General features: G+C 44.0%; 1 long non-coding RNA gene across 1 annotated transcript in view; it reads left to right on the top strand.

The window, feature by feature from the left end:
- The window catches only part of LOC141098441 (uncharacterized), a 77,081-nt gene extending 57,155 nt beyond the window's left edge, over positions 1–19,926 (top strand). The window contains exons 4-5 of the long non-coding RNA XR_012234232.1: positions 12,836–12,876; positions 18,682–19,926. This is a non-coding gene — a long non-coding RNA (uncharacterized lncRNA). The remainder of the gene's footprint in view (positions 1–12,835; positions 12,877–18,681) is intronic.
- Positions 19,927–20,150: the final 224 nt, after the last annotated feature.

The following is a 20,150-nucleotide window of genomic DNA, read 5'->3' as shown; positions in this document are numbered from 1 at the left end:
GGTGTCCTACAGTGCACAGTAGCGCCCCTGTTTCCTGGGTGGGGGAAGAGCACAGACAGAGGGCTAACGCAGGAGATAAGGCAAGGATGGAGCCCCCGGTATCTTCTGAAGTATCCTGGGGAGTAGGGCGTGCTAGGGCGCCCCCTAGTGTTAGGGACAGGGACCCGGTCACCCAACAGCTGTGTCATGACACTATTACTTCCAATGCTGGCGTACGGCAGAGAGTTTGGTCCGGGGCTGTGCAGCAAATGGTACAGGGACTGACCAGTGTGAGGAAAGGCCAGTGGGCAGTACTTGACTTTGTCAGGAGGATTTGCGGCCTAGCGGGAAATACCAGTGACACCCTTTAGCGCCTATAATATAAGTGGAAATGTGCTTAAGAGATATTCTCATGTGGCCTTATAGTTGTGAGCACCACCCTTGGAAGCTATCACACAAGGGACATTAGGGCGTCAATCCTATTGGGAAATAATTGGATAGGATAGAGAATCCATACTGCAATTGGGAAAGTGTGTTTATTGCTATTTGTGCTAATATTGTATTACTTAATACCAGTATTTTAATAGTTCATTCCTTGCTAAATTAACCCTTTCATTCCTGTGTTAAGAGAATAAATAGTTTAGTTGGTCACTTCCACCTTGTCATTGTTTGCGTGTTGCATTCGAACAACCTGCTAACTAGAGATGAGCGACTTTGCCTTTTTTTAGGGTCGAGTTGGGTTTAATGAAACCCGACTTTCTCAAAAGTCGAGTCGAATGAAATCGGCCGACTATCGGGAAAAGTCGGAGGTCCGACTGAAACACGAAACCCAATGCAAGTCAATGGGGAAGCAAAGTCGGCAGGGAGTGGAGGACAGTAAACACACCTACATGCCAGACTGCTTTTTTTAAAGTGCGCAAAATCTCTCTCTCTCCCCGGACGCTGCACATGTCATCTTGTTGCCCACAGTGTACGACCTTGCTCAGTGGCTGAAAAAAGTCACGTGCAAGCATTCTGGGAAATCCGATTTTGGCGCTCGTTTTGCCGACCGCATGGCCGACTTCACGCTGTGGTCGTGTTTCGGTCGGCGAAACCCGACTTTGCCATAAGTCGGTGACTTATGAATCTGGCCGACCTGTTTCGCTCAACTCTACTGCTAACATATACAGCAGTCTCAGTGTGCCTTAAGTGATGTATACAGGAGTCTCAGTATATCCTATGTGCTAGTCCAAACCTTTATCTTCTATTGAAGCCATTCTTTTGTTGATTTGAAGGTATGCTTAGGGTCATTGTCATGCTGAAAGGTGCAATTCCTCTTCTTCTTCAGCTTTTTAGCACAGGCCTAAATGTTTTGTGGCAAAATACCTGATCTGTAAAACTGTTCATAATTGCTTGTACCTTGACTAAAGCCTCGGTTCCAGTTGCCAGAAAACAGCTCCAAAGTATAATGCTACTTCATCCAAGCATCACTGTGGGTATCATATGTCATGCATACAGCAGAGCCTCAGTGTATACTATGTTATTTATAGAGCAGAGTCTGAGTGTATCCTATATAATGTATACAGAAGTCCCAGTGTACCTTATGTGCAAGCCTGTTATGATTGGGTCACCGAGGAGGAAAGCAAGACCAAGCTAAGCCACAGAAAACCAGAGAGGTTGGTAACTAAGCGGATTGCAGACCCCTGATCCTATCCACACAACTAGCAGTAACCGTGGAGCATACCTACGATGATCCTAGACGCGTCGACACAGCCGGAGAACTAAATAAGCCTAAAGCAAGAAAGGGGAAATCTAAACTGCTCCAGAGCAGACCCCAAAGGAATATATTGTCGGTGAGACAAGATGAAAACACAAACGCAGGTAGGAAAATAGACTGAGCAAATGATGGGGCCCACACTAACTAGACAGGACAGGAAAGGAAAGACTCTGTCTGCAATCACGCAAAAAACCCTGCAAAAAATGCCCAACACGTCTGATAGAAAAATACTGAAGTCACTAGACTTCACCCACTATATCAGCACTCTGGTATATTCTGAAAGCAGAGCAAAAAGAGGCCAATCTAATAAAGGACAAAAACAAACTGGCACAAGCAGTAGCATAAGGATGGAAATTCAGCACAGCCCCAGCCGGAGCAGGCTGACCACACAAAACTGAAATAGACAAAACTAGATCAAATGTGAACCATAGCTAAAGAACACTTAGCTGAGCATGCAGGGACTGAGCTGGAAACTAAGACCTCAGGAGGCAGGAAGAAATCACCAGCAGGGATAGAGGGAGTCGGCTTTCTTAAATCCAGTCAGAGACTCCAGATCTCCAGTCATCTGCCTCATTATCAGGTGGCAGGCCTCTGTTAATTAGATCAGCTCCATTACCTCCAGTAACCACCAGAGGGAGCCCGGAAAGAGAACTCACGACCCCTCTGTCAATATAACCAGCTCCACTACCTTTACTAGTAACCAGAGGTAGGCCAGAATGCGAATTCACAACACAAGCCCTATTTTCTGTCGTATACTGGGGTTCAGCACCCTGATCTACACATCCTTCCCAGACAAGGTTTTAATTGTGAGCTCCGTCTGGTTTTCTTTTACTTCTCTATTCAGACAAGGTCTGGTTTGGCACATGAAGAGATGGGACATTAGTGTTTAGGGACCATCCATATTTTCACACACCTTGATTTGGTTGGAAGGCTTTTGCGGTCTTTGATCAAAAAACGATAATTACATTCCATTTTTAACATTCTTAGCGATATTGGAGTGCATATATTCACAAATCACAGTTTGCTGAAGCATTGTGTACAGTGGGTACAGAAAGTATTCAGACCCCTTTAAATTTGTCACTTTTTGTTTCATTGCAGCCATTTGGTAAATTCAAAAAAGTTCTTTTTAATCATTAAAAGTATTCAGACCCTTTGATCAGACACTCATATTTAAGTCACATGCTGTCCATTTCCTTGTGATCCTCCTTGAGATGGTTCAACTCCTTCATTGGAGTCCAGCTGTGTTTAATTAAGCTGATAGAACTTGATTTGTAAAGGCACACACCTGTCTATATAAGACCTCACAACTCACAGTGCATGTCAGACCAAATCAGAATCATGAGGTCAAAGGAACTGGCCAAGTAGCTCAGAGACAGAATTGTGGCAAGGCACAGATCTGCCAAGATTGCAAAAGAGTTTCTGCAGTACTCAAGGTTCCTAAGAGCACAGTGGCCTTCATAATCATAAAATGGAAGAAGTTTGGGACCATCAGAAGTGTTCCTAGATCTGGCCGTCCAGCCAAACTGAGCAATCGTGGGAGAACAGCCTTGGTGAGAGAGGTAAAAAAGGACCATAAGATCCCTATGACTGAGCTCCACAGATGCAGTAGGGAGATGGGAGAAAGTTCCAGAAAGTCAACTATCACTGCAGCCCTCCACCAGTTGGGCCTTTATGGCAGAGTGGCCCGACGGAATTCTCTCCTCAGTGCAAGACATGTGAAAGCCTGCATAGAGTTTGATAAAAAAAAACACATTAAGGACTCCCAAACAATGAGAAATATGATTCTCTGGTCTGATGAGACGAAAATAGAACTTTTTGGTGATAATTCTAAGTGGTATGTGTGGAGAAAACCAGGCACTGCTCATCACCTGCCAATACAATCCCAACAGTGAAACATGATGGTCGCAGCATCATGCTATAGGGGTGTTTTTCAGCTGCAGGGACAGGACAACTGGTTGCAATTGAAGGAAACATGAATGCGGCCAAGTACAGAGATATCCTGGATGAAAATCTCTTCCAGATGCTCTGAACCTCAGACTTGGCTGAAGGTTCACCTTCCAAGAAGACAATGAGCACACAGAGACATAAGCACACAGCTAAAATAACAAAGGAGTGGCTTCAGAACAACTCTGTGACCATTCTTGACTGGTCCAGCCAGAGCCCTGACCTAAACCAAGTTGAGCATCTTTGGCGAGACTTGAAAATGGCTGTCCACCAATGTTCACCATACAACCTGATGGAACTGGAGAGGATTTGCAAGGAAGAATGGCAGAGGATCCCCAAATCCAGGTGTGAAAAAGTTGTTGCATCGTTCCCAAGAAGACTCATGGGTGTACTAGCTCAAAAGGGTGCTTCTACTCAATACTGAGCAAAGGGTCTAAATACTTATGACCATGTGATATTTCAGTTTTTCTTTTTCAATAAATTTGCAAAAATTTCTACATTTCTGTTTTTTTCAGTCCAGATGGGGTGCAGAGTGTACATTAATGAGGAAAAAAAAACTTTTTTGAATTTACCAAATGGCTGCAATAAAACAAAGAGTGAAAAATTTAAAGGGGTCTGAATACTTTCCATACCCACTGTATGACAAAAACTGACGTCTGAATGATCCCTAAGTCTGTGTGCTATTCTAATATACTTTCAAGAGTTTGAAGACTAAAACTGCTGAACAGGTGAATATTTCGATTTTTAACACAAAATTCAAGTGTTTTCAGTTCCTGCTTTCTAGTTTTAAATCACTCATTTTCAGAATTTACGCCGTGGTTAAAACAACTAGAGGAAAACCCTAAATCATTTGCATAGTGCAATGTACTAATGATATTTCCCTACTCGGACATCAGAGTTATTTATTCATCTTTAATTTCACCTACATTTCTTGTGCTAATCATTGTGAGTTATTAAAGTGAGGGAAGAAATTAAAGAGTTGAAAAATTGATATACAGTGAAAAAATAAGTATTTGATACACTGCCAATTTTGCAAGGTTTCCCACCTACAAAAAATGGAGAGGTCTGTAATTTTTATCATAGGTACACTTCAACAGTGAGAGACAGAATATTAAAATGAATGAAAAACTCCACAATTCTTATGATAGCACTTGTCTATTAATAGTTCACCGGAGGTGATTTATATCGAATATATGCTGGGACTAAGTCATGTATAATATGTAATGCTATTATGCACTATGTTTTTGTGATACTGCATGTAACAATTACATTTATGAATAGTATTGGTATGCCATGCATATCCCTGCATTTTTGAGAGGCACTCTGATTTAATATTGTTTTAATACTTTTATAATATAGATTAAATGATTTAATATGCTACTATGGTTTCTGGACATTAATTTGCCTATGAAATAGGCTGTAAGGGTCCCATCACACTAAACGATGCACCAGCAATCCCGACAACGATACGACCTTGTCAGGATCGCTGGTGCCTCGTTACATGATCGCTGGTGAGCTGCCAAACAGGCAGACTCACCAGCGATCAGGACCAGCGAGGACGCTGGTATCCAAGGTAAATATCGGGTAACTAAGCGCGCGCGTCACTTAGTTACCCGCTGTGTACCTTAGAACACAGGTATCCAAGGTACACAGCAGGTAACTAAGCGACGCGCGCTTAGTTACCCAATATTTACCTTGGATACCAGCTCCCAGCGTCTGCTTACAGCGCTGGAAGCTCGCTGATCGTTGGTCTCCCGCTGCCACATGCAGCGATGCGCGCTGGCCAGTGAGAGACCAACGATCAAAAAATGGCCCAGGACACTCCTGCACGATCAGCGATACCCGGTGGGGGGGCAGTCGCTGATGCATGTCTCACACAGCGATATCGTTGATGCGTTATAATATCAGCGATCTTGCTGTGTGTGACTGGGCCTTAACTCTCCTTTCTTTGTAGGTGTGAAAACTTGCATAATCGGCAGTGTAGCAAATACTTGTTTTCCTCACTGTAGATACTACCCACAAAAACTTGGATTAGGATTAGCAGAGTAGAAATATAAAAACATCACTTTTAATATATAGGCATAAAACAGCCACAGGTTAGTTAACAAACAATACATACAAATAAGCTCCTGAAAAGATATCATCTAACAAACATCTTGGAGCAATTCCATCTAAAGGAGAGGAAACATATAAACTTTGTGGCTATGTGCTCACGTTGCGTGTTAAAACGCACACAGAAAACCGGACTCCTTCCCAGAAATCGAGCGCTTTTTTCCGCGCGATTTCACAGCGATTATGATCGCGATTTTGCCACGATTTTCGTGTGCGATATTCAAGCACTTTCCAAGCGATTTGAAGCATCGCTTGGAAAGTGATTGACAGGTTGGTCACACTCGTCAAACATAGTGTTTGACAAGTGTGACCAGGTTTTTACTATTGAGGCCGCCTATGCGGCATCAATAGTAAAAGATAGAATGTTAAAATGCTAAAAAAAATAAAAAAATCTGGGTATATTTACCTTCCGGCGTCCCGCGCTGCCATCCCGAGCCTCAGCGTTCCCAGCGATGCCTTGCGAGACCTGTGATGACGTAGTCTCAAGTTGCTATAGCGATCTCGCGAGATCGCTAGAGTCACGCGAGACTACGTCATCACAGGGCCTTGCCGCAAGGCATTACTGGGAACGCTGAGGCCGGGAATGCTGCGCGTGACGCCGGAAGGTAAATATACCCCGATTTTTTATTTTTTATTCTTTTTTTACAGGGGTATGGTACCCAGGGCCTGGAGGACAGTCTCCTCTCCTCCACACCGTGGGTACCAACCGCACATGAGACGCTTAACTTCCCGCATGGTGGGCATAGCTACATGCGGGAAGTAAGCGATTCTCATGCATTCCTATGGGTGCGGAATCACGGCAATTCTTTGCAATTCCGCACAAAAGAATGAGCATGCTGCGATTTTTTCCGCGATGCGATTCCGCAGCGGAAAAAAGCGCAGCATTAGCACAGCATGTGCGGAATGCCATAGGAATGCATGGGGGGGCGTTCTGTACACGATTTTTAAACGTTTTCGCACCGAAAATCGCGGCAAAAATGCTTAAAAATCGCTACGTGGGCACACAGCCTGTAAGAGACTTCCAAGAATTTACGGACAATAGGGCATATCAAATTCCCACCAAAAGAATTAGGTCATGAAAATAGCAATAGGACATGCAATCTGAAAAGGAAAGGAATGGAGGCTCTTGAAAATGACGGTTATCTGGTCATAAAACCTTCAGGCAAATGCGGAAATGTGGTAGTCATGGATTTTACTCAATATCAAAATAGTCTAACTACTCTTAATGACCAATCCAACTAGGTTAACTTACTTCAAACCCTTTGCCATTGTTCACTAATCAACTCAAAAAGATTTTGGTAGAAGGACTCACTAAGGGATATAGTGACAAAAACAAATTTTACTTTATGCTTCCTCTACACCCTGTCGTGGAAACTTTCTATTGCCTCACAAAAGTCCACAAGTGGCTATCACCATTGACAGGAAAACCAATAGTTCAGGAGTGGGCAGTCTTTGCCAGAATGTAAGTAAACCAAAAAGAAACAAAAACTCTTTAAAGTTTCACTTTCAATTAATAGTATTATTACGAATAATCAATTCACATATTGTTTAAACGGTAAAGATAAAGTAGCACCTCCCAGACTCTTGAGATAGGGGAATATTGTATAAATATTATGAGACAGGGAGTCAAGCACAGTGTGGTGTACCAATCCTACACTGGCCCTAATGGGTCCCTTTTAAACTGATAACCTACCTAGCAGCGGAGGTTGGCACCCTAAAATTCAATGTGGAGCCCCCCTTAGCGTCGGCAGTCCCTTAAAGTCCCTGTATACACCTACTCTAGAGCTGAAGCAATAAACCAACATGCACACAATATACAGCTAGTTGTCTATGATGCCGCTAAGCTGTGCCTATGAGAGAGAGTCTATCTGGTAATTTGACTATGGATGTCAATCTTGAATAGATACCAGAAATCCAGAGGTTCGTATGGCTGTAAAGGAAACTTCTGCTTGTTTACTAAGTACCTCCCAGTAGCTATATCACAATCTCACCAGGACTTGTTCCTTTTCCCGTTTATAGTTTATTTATATCGCCTAGATATGCACCTTACTGCACATAATTTCTGTAAAAATCAATCCATATGGTTAGGTGATATCTATTTCAGGAAGTTGTATGCATTATTTGTTAATTAGCCTGTGGCTATTTTTTTCTATATATTAAAAGGTTTATTTTAATACATCTACTCTTCTAATTCTTATCCAAGGATTTAAAGAGTTCCTTTACCCAATCTGTGGTTGACGTTTTTATTTAAGAAAACAGTGGGCACCCAAAGACTTACGATTTTACTAAATAACATTTATAAAATATGTTGCAAATTGTCCCTAATAACAGGGTAAACTATGTGACTAATAGCAAATGTTGGGTTTGAACATCCAGATTTTAGGATTCCAACATGTAGAGCAGGATCATCTCACTGTGAAAGATCTCTTGAACACGCTTTTTTAACTAAATCAGCGATGCCAGATCTTTTACTAAGCAATTACTGACTGGTGACATAATTATTGTGGTTACTAATTGATAACAACTTAGTAAAGGATTCGGCAGCACTAATTTAGTTCAAAAGGCAACATCTCGCTCTAACATACAATATCTTGCACCAGAGGCGTAGCTAGGGTTTCGGTTCAGGGGGGCGAAACTTCTGAGTGGGCCCCTAACTTTGATTACAACTCGGTGACGCCCCCTAATAGTGGATGTAGGAGATGACTGCGCTGTACTGAAAATAATCCCTATATAAAGACCAATATTGATATTACCGCCATATGGTCAGTGGTAAATACCAGTTCCACAAAACATACGTGACTACTGCACAGTTATAGTTAGTGACTTACTGCTGACGATCTTTGTGATGGAATCGTTCACTTTTCACGTCTTTTCCATCTGGCCCAGACCGACATGACAACTTCTCCAGCCAGGACTCGGCTACAGAGAATACAACAACGACATGTTTCACTTCTCATATTCCAGCCCCATCACCATCTATCCCCAACCTGCACAAACCCCTCATCCTGCTGATACCCCAATGATGAGCCGCTGCTGCCATATGTGTCCCTATTACTGCACCTGATACCCCAATGCTGAGCCGCTGCTGCTGTATGTGTCCCTATTACTACACCTGATACCCCAATACTGAGCCGCTACCGCCGTATGTGTCCCTATTACTACACCTGATACCCCAATGCTGAGCCTCTGCTGCCGTATGTGTCCCTATTACTACACCTGATACCCCAATACTGAGCCGCTGCTGCCGTATGTGTCCCTATTACTGCACCTGATACCCCAATACTGAGCCGCTGCTGCCATATGTGTCCCTATTACTGCACCTGATACCCCAATACTGAGCCGCTCCTGCCGTATGTGTCCCTATTACTACACCTGATACCCCAATGCTGAGCCTCTGCTGCCGTATGTGACCCTATTACTTCACCTGATACCCCAATGCTAAGCTGCTGCTGCCGTATGTGTCCCTATTACTACACCTGATACCCCAATGCTGAGCCGTTGCTGCCGTATGTGTCCCTATTACTACACCTGATACCCCAATGCTGAGCCTCTGCTGCCATATGTGTCCCTATTACTACACCTGATACCCCAATACTGAGCCGCTGCTGCCATATGTGTCCCTATTACTGCACCTGATACCCCAATACTGAGCCGCTGCTGCCGTATGTGTCCCTATTACTACACCTGATACCCCAATGCTGAGCCTCTGCTGCCGTATGTGACCCTATTACTTCACCTGATACCCCAATGCTGAGCTGCTGCTGCTGTATATGTCCCTATTACTACACCTGATTCCCCAATGCTGAGCCTCTGCTGCCGTATGTGACCCTATTACTTCACCTGATACCCCAATGCTAAGCTGCTGCTGCTGTATGTGTCCCTATTACTACACCTGATACCCCAATGCTGAGCCGTTGCTGCCGTATGTGTCCCTATTACTACACCTGATACCCCAATGCTGAGCCTCTGCTGCCATATGTGTCCCTATTACTACACCTGATACCCCAATACTGAGCCGCTGCTGCCGTATGTGTCCCTATTACTGCACCTGATACCCCAATACTGAGCCGCTGCTGCCATATGTGTCCCTATTACTGCACCTGATACCCCAATACTGAGCCGCTGCTGCCGTATGTGTCCCTATTACTACACCTGATACCCCAATGCTGAGCCTCTGCTGCCGTATGTGACCCTATTACTTCACCTGATACCCCAATGCTGAGCTGCTGCTGCTGTATATGTCCCTATTACTACACCTGATACCCCAATGCTGAGCCGCTGCTGCTGTTTGTGCCCCCAATACTGAGCCGCTGCTGCCGTATGTGTCCTTATTACTGCACCTGATACCCCAATACTGAGTCGCTGCTGCCGTATGTGCCCCTATTACTGCACCTGATACCCCAATACTGAGCCACTGCTGCCATATGTGTCCTTATTACTGCACCTAATACCCCAATACTGAGCCACTGCTGTCGTATATGACCCTATCACTGCACCTGATACCCCAATACTGAGTCACTGCTGCCTTATGTGTCCCAATTACTGCACCTGATACCCCAATACTGAGCCTCTACCGTATGTGTCCCTATTACTGCACCTGATACCCCAATACTGAGCCGCTGCTGCCATATATGTCCCTATTACTGCACGTGATACCCCAATGCTGAGCCACTGCTGCCATATGTGTCCCTATTGCTGCACCTGATACCCCAATACTGAGCCGCTGCTTCCGTATGTGTCCCTATTACTTCACCTGATACTCCAATACTGAGCTGCTGCTGCCGTATGTGTCCTTATTACTGCACCTGATACCCCAATACTGAGCCGCTGCTGCCGTATGTGTCCCTATTGCTTCACCTGATACCCCAATACTGAGCCGCTGCTGCCGTATGTGTCCCTATTACTGCACCTGATACCTCAATGCTGAGCCACTGCTGCCGTATGTGTCCCTATTACTGCACCTGATACCCCAATGATGAGCCGCTGCTGCCGCATGTGTCCCTATTACTGCACCTGATACCCCAAAGCTGAGCCGCTGCTGCCATATGTGTCCCTATTACTGCACCTGATACCCCAATGCTGAGCCGCTGCTGCCGCATGTGTCCCTATTACTGCACCTGATACCCCAATGCTGAGCCGCTGCTGCCGCATGTGTCCCTATTACTGCACCTGATACCCCAATGATGAGCCGCTGCTGCCGTATGTGTCCCTATTACTGCACCTGATACCCCAATGCTGAGCCATTGCTGCCGTATGTGTCCCTATTACTACACCTGATACCCCAATGCTGAGCTGCTGCTGCCGCCTGTGTCCCTATTACTGCACCTGATAACCCTTATACACCCACGGCTCTGCTCCGCACCCCCTATACACCCACGGCTCTGCTCCGTACACCTTGTACACACGCGACTCTGCTCCGTACACCTTGTACACACGATGCTCTGTTCCGTACATGCTGTACACACGCTGCTCTTCTCCGTACACCTTGTACACATGCAGCTCTGCTCCGTGCACCCCGTACACACGCGACTCTGCTCCGTACACCCCGTACACACATGGCTCCGCTCCATACACCCCATACACACACGGCTCCGCTCCGTACACCCCATACACACACGGCTCCGCTGCCTACATGTTGTACACAAACTGCTCCGCTCACCCCATACACACACGGCTCCGCTCCTCCGTACACCTCATACATGCATATCTCGGCTCCGTACACCTTCTACACACACAGCTCCGCTCTGTACACCTGATACACACACAGCTCTGCTACATCCACTCTGTAAACCCCTCCTGATCCCACACAGAAACTTCACCTCATCCAAGAATTATGGTAATTAAAGGGTTCACTGGGAGTACAAAAAAATAAAGAAAATGTAATTATAAATGCATTTCTAAATAATTTTTAATTAGTAAATTACACTTGTTTTGTCTAGGGAGGTAATTACTATTGAATCGTCACCTTGTTACACTGACAGCAACCTGTTCTAGAATATTAAAAGGACAGGAGCCTTTGAGCATGTGCAATAAGAAGCTCTTCTCCATCCCCCATGTGTAGGAATATTTGGTTGCAATGAATATAATAATCTAATACTGAAGGCACTAAGAGTGCTGAGGTAAGAGGAGGCTGCTCACACTGTTGGCCACCCTGTCTATGTGATCAGGATCACAACTCAATTCTCAGGCAGGCCGCCAGTTCTTCTAATCCATGTATTTCTATGCAGCTGTCACACTCCGGTCAGAAGAGCCAATGGCCAGTCCAAGCATTGCATTGTGATCCTCATCTGAGTTATACTGCCATCTAACTCTTCCCTTAGCCTGAATGGAGGCTGTAGAAGTGCTCTGTCCCGACAAGGGCACTTCAAGCCTCAAATCACTTCTAAAGTGGATAACTCTGTTACAGAACATCATTTTTGTTTAATGAAGTTATGAATTCACTTTCATTCTCATAACCTACACATGCATGTAATTAGTTTGGGGGGTGAGAATGAGCAGACATATTCTGTTTAAAGGGCATGTACAATTGTTTAGGTTTCATAATATTCCTAATTTTTGAACACTGATTTGGAGAGTATTATTAATATAGAATTTATGTCCCAAAATATAGTTACATAGTTAAATTAGGCAACATTCATTTTACAATCAGACATTGTTACTGTACATAAGGCCATTACAATGCAATAAAGAAAGAAACTACAAAACCACATATAAATACCCAACTTCTGGACCACTTATCCCTCCCTACTATTGGTCTGAATAAACTTTGCTAAAAAAAAATAAACAAAAGCTAAAACTATATTTGTTAGTAACCAACCTGAAATAATGCTACATACTAGTAATTTTAAAAATATCTAATTGTATTATATTTTTTATATTCTTACATTCTGTATTTCACGATTCAGTATTTTTGTGTGATTTTCCATATCAGAGACGTCAGTGGGAATCCTGTGCACAGAAGTACTGTAAATTTGATTCATGAATAGTAAACAGTGGTTACGTGAGCATGTTCTCAGATTGTGTTTCCCCTTTTTTTTTTTACAGATCACTGTGTTCAAGCATTACGTTTCATGGAGAAACCCACGGTACATGACACAGTTGGCGATCTGAGCAATGCACAGGAGAGCTGAGCTCATGTATTCATTCACTCTTAGGCTGGTTTCACACTTGCGGTTTTTTTCGCGGGATTTTAGCGCTAAAAAACACATGCGTTTTTTTTTCCTATACTTTGCATGGGATGCGCTTATGTGCGCATACACATGCGTTTGTATGCGTTTTTCCGCGCATGCGTTTTTTTGCGGTATGCGCTCGGGCGCACAAAATGCATCCTGTTGCATTTTTTGGGCGTCCGACTTGCCTCAAAAAAACGCATGCGCGCGCAATGCGTTTTTTTACAGCAGGACACCCATTATAAGTCTATGGGTGCGCATATGTGCGCATTGGCATGCTTATGTATGCGTTTTTTTGCGCATGCGTTTTTTTTTTACCATTAGTTTGACAATGGAATTTAGGGGTTTGGGTTAGAGTTAGGGTCAGTTAAGTGGGTTTAGGGTTAGGGTTAGGGTCAGGGTTAGGGTTAGGGTTAGGGTTAGTATGGTTTGGTTAAGGGTTAGGGTCAGGGTTTGGGTCAGGGTTAGGGTTAGGGTTAGGGTTAGTATGGTTTGGTTAAGGGTTAGGGTTAGGGTCAGGGTTAGGGTTAGGGTTAGGGTTAGTATGGTTTGGTTAAGGGTTAGGGTTAGGGTCAGGATTAGGGTCAGGGTTAGGGTTAGGATTAGTATGGTTTGGTTAAGGGTTAGGGTTAGGGTCAGGGTTAGGGTTAGGGTCAGGGTTAGGGTTAGGGTCAGGGTTAGGGTTAGGGTCAGGGTTAGGGTTAGGGTTAGTAAAGTCATGGTTTGGGTTAGTGTGAGGGGCCACCTAATGTTGGAAAAAAACGCAAATGCGGTAAAAACGCACTAAAAACGCATACAAACGCATAAAAACGCTGCGTTTTTTTCATGCATGCTCATAAAAATGCTTGAAAAAAACGCAGCATTTGTATGCGTTTGTATGCGTTTTTTCAATGCGTTTTTTTGCGGGAAAAACGAGCTGCAAAAAAAAGCAAGTGTGAAATTAGCCTTAAAGAGCACTTTTTACCCAGCACAGAATATCTATCTTAGAAAGCATTCTGCTACACAGCAGAGCCTGGGGCATGGAGTCCTCAACCTTCATGGACCGCGGAACAGGCTCTGTTGGACTCTATATGTATGAAGATAATCTTCCTAAGAATGTTCAGAGGAATATGACACTTTTTGATGCCCGATTTATACATATTCAGGACACAAAAAACCTCTGTGTGCCTTAATAAGATTTTGGTGTCTTGTGGATGTACAGTAGAGGCCCCACTTTTAGGGCAGCCCTATCACCCATTAGCTCTAGCCCATACAGGGTCACCAAGTGAAATATCTTAAAAAGTTGCTCAACTTGCTGTGTAGTGTATAGTACTACTTCAACACTCAGTATGTCGTGATTTGAAAGGCAGAGAGTCCTATTCTCTGGTAGACCACCAGAGTGTAAAGAAAGAAAGTGTATAGAAAGTGTAATATATATATATATATATATATATATATATATATACACTCACTTGCCACTTTATTAGGTACACCTGTCCAACTGTGTGTTAAGACTTAATTTCTAATCAGCCAATCACATGGCGGCAACTCAGTGCATTTAGGCATGTAGACATGGTCAAGACAATCTCCTGCAGTTCAAACCGAGCATCAGTATTGGGAAGAAAGGTGATTTGAGTGCCTTTGAACGTGGCATGATTGTTGGTGCCAGAAGGGCTGGTCTGAGTATTTCAGAAACTGCTGATCTACTGGGGTTTTCACGCACAACCATCTCTAGGGTTTACAGAGAATGGTCCGAAAAAGAAAAAAAATCCAGTGAGCGGCAGTTCTGTGGCCGGAAATGCCTTGTTGATGCCAGAGGTCAGAGGAGAATGGGCATACTGGTTCGAGCTGATAGAAAGGCAACAGTGACTCAAATTGCCACCCGTTACAACCAAGGTAGGCAGAAGAGCATCTCTGAACGCACAGTGCGTCGAACTTTGAGGCAGATGGGCTACAGCAGCAGAAGACCACACTGGGTACCACTCCTCTCAGCTAAGAACAGGCATCTGATGGCTACTTTCAGCAGGATAATGCGCCATGTCATAAAGCTCAAATCATCTCAGATTGGTTTCTTGAACATGACAATGAGTTCACTGTACTCAAATGGCCTCCTCAGTCACCAGATCTCAATCCAATAGAGCATCTTTGGGATGTGGTGGAACGGGAGATTCGCATCAGGGATGTGCAGCCGACAAATCTGCGCCAACTGTGTGATGCCATCATGTCAATATGGTCCAAAATCTCTGAGGAATGCTTCCAGCACCTTGTTGAATCTCTGCCACGAAGAATTGAGGCAGTTCTGAAGGCAAAAGGGGGTCCAACCCGTTACTAGCATGGTGTACCTAATAAAGTGGCCAGTGAGTGTATATATATATATATATATATATATATATATATATATATATATATATACATATACAGTGGGGAAAAAAAGTATTTAGTCAGTCAGCAATAGTGCAAGTTCCACCACTTAAAAAGATGAGGCGTCTGTAATTTACATCATAGGTAGACCTCAACTATGGGAGACAAACTGAGAAAAAAAAATCCAGAAAATCACATTGTCTGTTTTTTTTTCATTTTATTTGCATATTATGGTGGAAAATAAGTATTTGGTCAGAAACAAAATTTCATCTCAATACTTTGTGATATATCCTTTGTTGGCAATGACAGAGGTCAAACGTTTTCTGTAAGTCTTCACAAGGTTGCCACACACTGTTGTTGGTATGTTGGCCCATTCCTCCATGCAGATCTCCTCTAGAGCAGTGATGTTTTTGGCTTTTCGCTTGGCAACACGGACTTTCAACTCCCTCCAAAGGCTTTCTATAGGGTTGAGATCTGGAGACTGGCTAGGCCACTCCAGGACCTTGAAATGCTTCTTACGAAGCCACTCCTTCGTTGCCCTGGCGGTGTGCTTTGGATCATTGTCATGTTGAAAGACCCAGCCATGTTTCATCTTCAATGCCCTTGCTGATGGAAGGAGGTTTGCACTCAAAATCTCACGATACATGGCCCCATTCATTCTTTCATGTACCCGGATCAGTCGTCCTGGCCCCTTTGCAGAGAAACAGCCCCAAAGCATGATGTTTCCACCACCATGCTTTACAGTAGGTATGGTGTTTGATGGATGCAACTCAGTATTCTTTTTCCTCCAAACACGACAAGTTGTGTTTCTACCAAACAGTTTCAGTTTGGTTTCATCAGACCATAGGACATTCTCCCAAAACTCCTCTGGATCATCCAAATGCTCTGTAGCAAACTTCAGACGGGCCCGGACATGTACAGGCTTAAGCAGTGGGACTCGTCTGGCACTGCAGGATCTGAGTCCATGGTGGCATAGTGTGTTACTTATGGTAGGCCTTGTTACATTGGTCCCAGCTCTCTGCAGTTCATTCACTAGGTCCCCCCGCGTGGTTCTGGGATTGTTGCTCACCGTTCTTGTGATCATTCTGACCCCACGGGGTGGGATTTTGCGTGGAGCACCAGATCGAGGGAGATTATCAGTGGTCTTGTATGTCTTCCATTTTCTAATTATTGCTCCCACAGTTGATTTCTTCACTCCAAGCTGGTTGGCTATTGCAGATTCAGTCTTCCCAGCCTGGTGCAGGGCTACAATTTTGTTTCTGGTGTCCTTTGACAGCTCTTTGGTCTTCACCATAGTGGAGTTTGGAGTCAGACTGTTTGAGGGTGTGCACAGGTGTCTTTTTATACTGATAACAAGTTTAAACAGGTGCCATTACTACAGGTAATGAGTGGAGGAAAGAGGAGACTCTTAAAGAAGAAGTTACAGGTCTGTGAGAGCCAGAAATCTTGATTGCTTGTTTCTGACCAAATACTTATTTTCCACCATAATATGCAAATAAAATGAAAAAAAAACAGACAATGTGATTTTCTGGATTTTTTTTTCTCAGTTTGTCTCCCATAGTTGAGGTCTACCTATGATGTAAATTACAGTGGTGGAACTTGCACTATTGCTGACTGACTAAATACTTTTTTTCCCCACTGTATATATATATATATATATATATATATATTGAAATGCTCAATCCTCATAATAGCATTTATTTCCATATACACAAGGGCACTGGGAGCACTGCACATTCAATTCCAGATGAAAACATGAACAAAATATCAATTTTTATATTGAAAATGAATAAAAAGGAATAGGCTGCTCAAAATAATAGCAGTGTCTGCATTTTCATTTACAACTCAAATATTTGTAATTCATTTACAAAGCACAATTTGTTTACACACTTAGCTTTAGGCCAGAGTCACACTAGTGTAGAATACGGACGAGTGCTATGTGAGAAAACATCGCATAGCATTTGGACCAGTGTTAATCTATGGGGCAGCTCAATCGCATGCTGCGATTTTACTCTTATATCGGCCAAGTTTTGCCAATGCAAGTCTATGGGTGCAAAAAAAAGTCTGACACCACACGGACCTTCAGTGTAGCTTGCAAAAAACACACAAAATTTTCCCGGTGACAAGAAATTGCCTCATCCATTATCAGGAAGCTTTAGCATGCAAATTTTCCTGGCAACCTCTCAAAAAAGTCCGGAACACGCCTCTACGGATGCCAGCAACATGGCCAGACATATTAATGTGGAAATTCTAATAGTTCTGGTGCAGGAGAGGCCAAAAATATGGGACCAATGTGATGCCCATTATGTGGACTGCCATCGAAAGGATGCAGCTTAGAGACGCATATGCTGCCAGATGTTCCCCAATTATGAGGAAAGTCCACGTGAGTTGCAGCAGGAAATTAATAAGTACAATAAAAAAAATTAAGTAATAATGAAGCAACAAATTAACATAACATCATCATATGTGATGTTTTTTGTAATATCCTACCTGTTTCTCACTTTACATTGGGCAAATAGCATGCAATTTTACACTCTAACCCAGGGGTCCCCAACCACTGGTCCGCGGCCCAGGACCGGGCTGTTGCAGTTCTGTTGCCGGTCCGTGGAGCCACGGCTCAGAATGCTGGACACAAGGGGAGCCGGCAGCTGTAGCACTGTAGTGACAGCTGCAACCCCCGTCTTCCAGAAGACATCGATATTCATCCTCAGTTCCTGCATCCCTGTCGGGCGCGGCAGCTTCATCCAGTGCTGAGCGGTCACGTAATACCGCTCATTAAGGTCATGAATGTGGACCCGACTCCACTCCCATAGACGTGGTGTCCATATTCATGACGTTAATGAGCGGTACTATGTGACCACTCCACACAGGAAGAAGCTGACATGCCAGGATAGAGATGCAAGGAAGTTCAGCGATGGTGTGAGGGTAAGTATGATGGGGGAGGAAGAGGGAGCCAAGCCATGCATACAAGGGTGGGAGAAGAGCTATGCATACAAGGGTGGGAGAAGAGCCATGCATACAAGGGTGGGAGCGGAGCCATGTATACAGGATGGGACAGGGGAGCCCACTGATACAGGGAAACAAGCCCCGTGCTCCCACTCATTCAAAACCTATGGTGAGTTGAGTCACATTCACATTATAAATGTTATAATTAAATAAGTATGCACTACTAAACTACAACCCCGTCCATAGCCCCGCCCCTTATGACCAAAGCCCCGCCCCTGCCACACCTCCATCTCTGCCCTACCGGGCCATGGAAGAATGGTCTTGCTTGAAGCCCATCCCTGGTGCAAAAGATGTTGGGGACCACCGCTCTAACCTATATTTCTAAATGCAAACATGGTGATCATATTTATAAACATTTATTGTGTTACTTTGCAGTGTGTGATGTCACTAGACGACGCAGCTGCCGTGATCAGTACCACCGTGAGCGACAGCAGCGGACCAGGAGTGGTGCAGCGGCCAATAAAAAGCGCTAATATATCTATTATGAGATTGAATTTCCTTGTTCCCATTATGAATCTACGTTCGTAAGTGCACGCATGACCCCACATTTTAGACATGGCCTTACGGTACAGGATTTTTTTTGTAACATTGTGATAATAAACAGAACGGACTCCAACCTTCCTGAACGAGAAACAGCATCTGACTCCGAGGTCAACTTGGGCCCTGTTGTTTAAGTTGAAGATATGACTGGACCTTCTTCTGCAGCATCATCAACAAACCAACCACCACCACTAGCACGACCTTCTGAAGGACAGGAGACCATTCAAGAAGAAGATGAACATGGACATAGTAGTAGTCCCAAACTACCCCTGGATACCTCACCCCAGGCTGCCGCCATCCCACGCCGGGACCTGCGCAGGAGGGAGCTTTCCACAACAGGTAACTGGCGCCAAGAAGACACTGGTGTTTTGGACTATCTATCACGCAATGTTAACGATAATGGTGTGGAGGCATATGGTTGGAGTCTTGCACGGTATCTCCGCCTAATTCCCCGTGAGGTGAGGCTGTGTGACAGAGGTGCCATACAAATATTGATTTATTCATGCACCGAACCAAATAATCCTACTCAGGTGTTCTTGTGCCTAGAAAGATGGCAGATGTCAAGCAACAACCACCTACACATGCCTGGAAGCCAGGATGTGCAGACAATAGCACTCATGGAACCACCTCCACCACGTATCCCATCAACAAAGCCACATCAAGCCCCATACCAACAATGTCCACAACATGTGCAATTTACAATTCCAGCTGCACCTGCCCAATATGGCCACTTGAACATACCCACTGTAGGAGAGTGGTCACAACATGGTATTCTCGACATGGCCATTCTGGGGGGTTTACAGAAATGGCAAACGCCAACCCACATGTTTTTGTAAATACTTACCCAAGTGGGCAGTGCCATGTTCCACAACAGGGCCCTTCCTTGGTACATAATCCAGCCTCATCCAACTCTCAGGCTCACAATCAGGTAGGAATGCAAAATACACAAACCACTCATGCTTGCCTCCCGCCATCACCTCCAACTTCATACATGAATTTGTAAAAAAAAGTCTCCTAATGACTAAACTGTTTTGTTTTAAGTTGAGGGTTGCCCTGTAATAGTAGCCTAAGTTTCCATATGTTTTGAATATGTTTAAAAAAATAAAACATGTTAGGAATTAAAAATGTTAATTCAATGGGTGGTTTCTGTTTTGATCAATATATAGATGATGTGTTTCAGTTTCCATTTTAAAATTATTAAGAAAAAACATCACACAGTTAATTCAATAACATAAGTTTATTAAAAAAAAAACCAAAAAAAAAACAGCATCATAGCATAGACACGGCATTGTCTTGCCATGGAG

Source organism: Dendrobates tinctorius, unplaced genomic scaffold, assembly GCF_039654945.1.
Source record: "Dendrobates tinctorius isolate UK_male_01 unplaced genomic scaffold, ASM3965494v1 ptg000091l, whole genome shotgun sequence".
In the NCBI taxonomy this organism is placed as follows: domain Eukaryota; kingdom Metazoa; phylum Chordata; class Amphibia; order Anura; family Dendrobatidae; genus Dendrobates; species Dendrobates tinctorius.
This window is presented reverse-complemented; position numbering and strand designations above follow the sequence as displayed.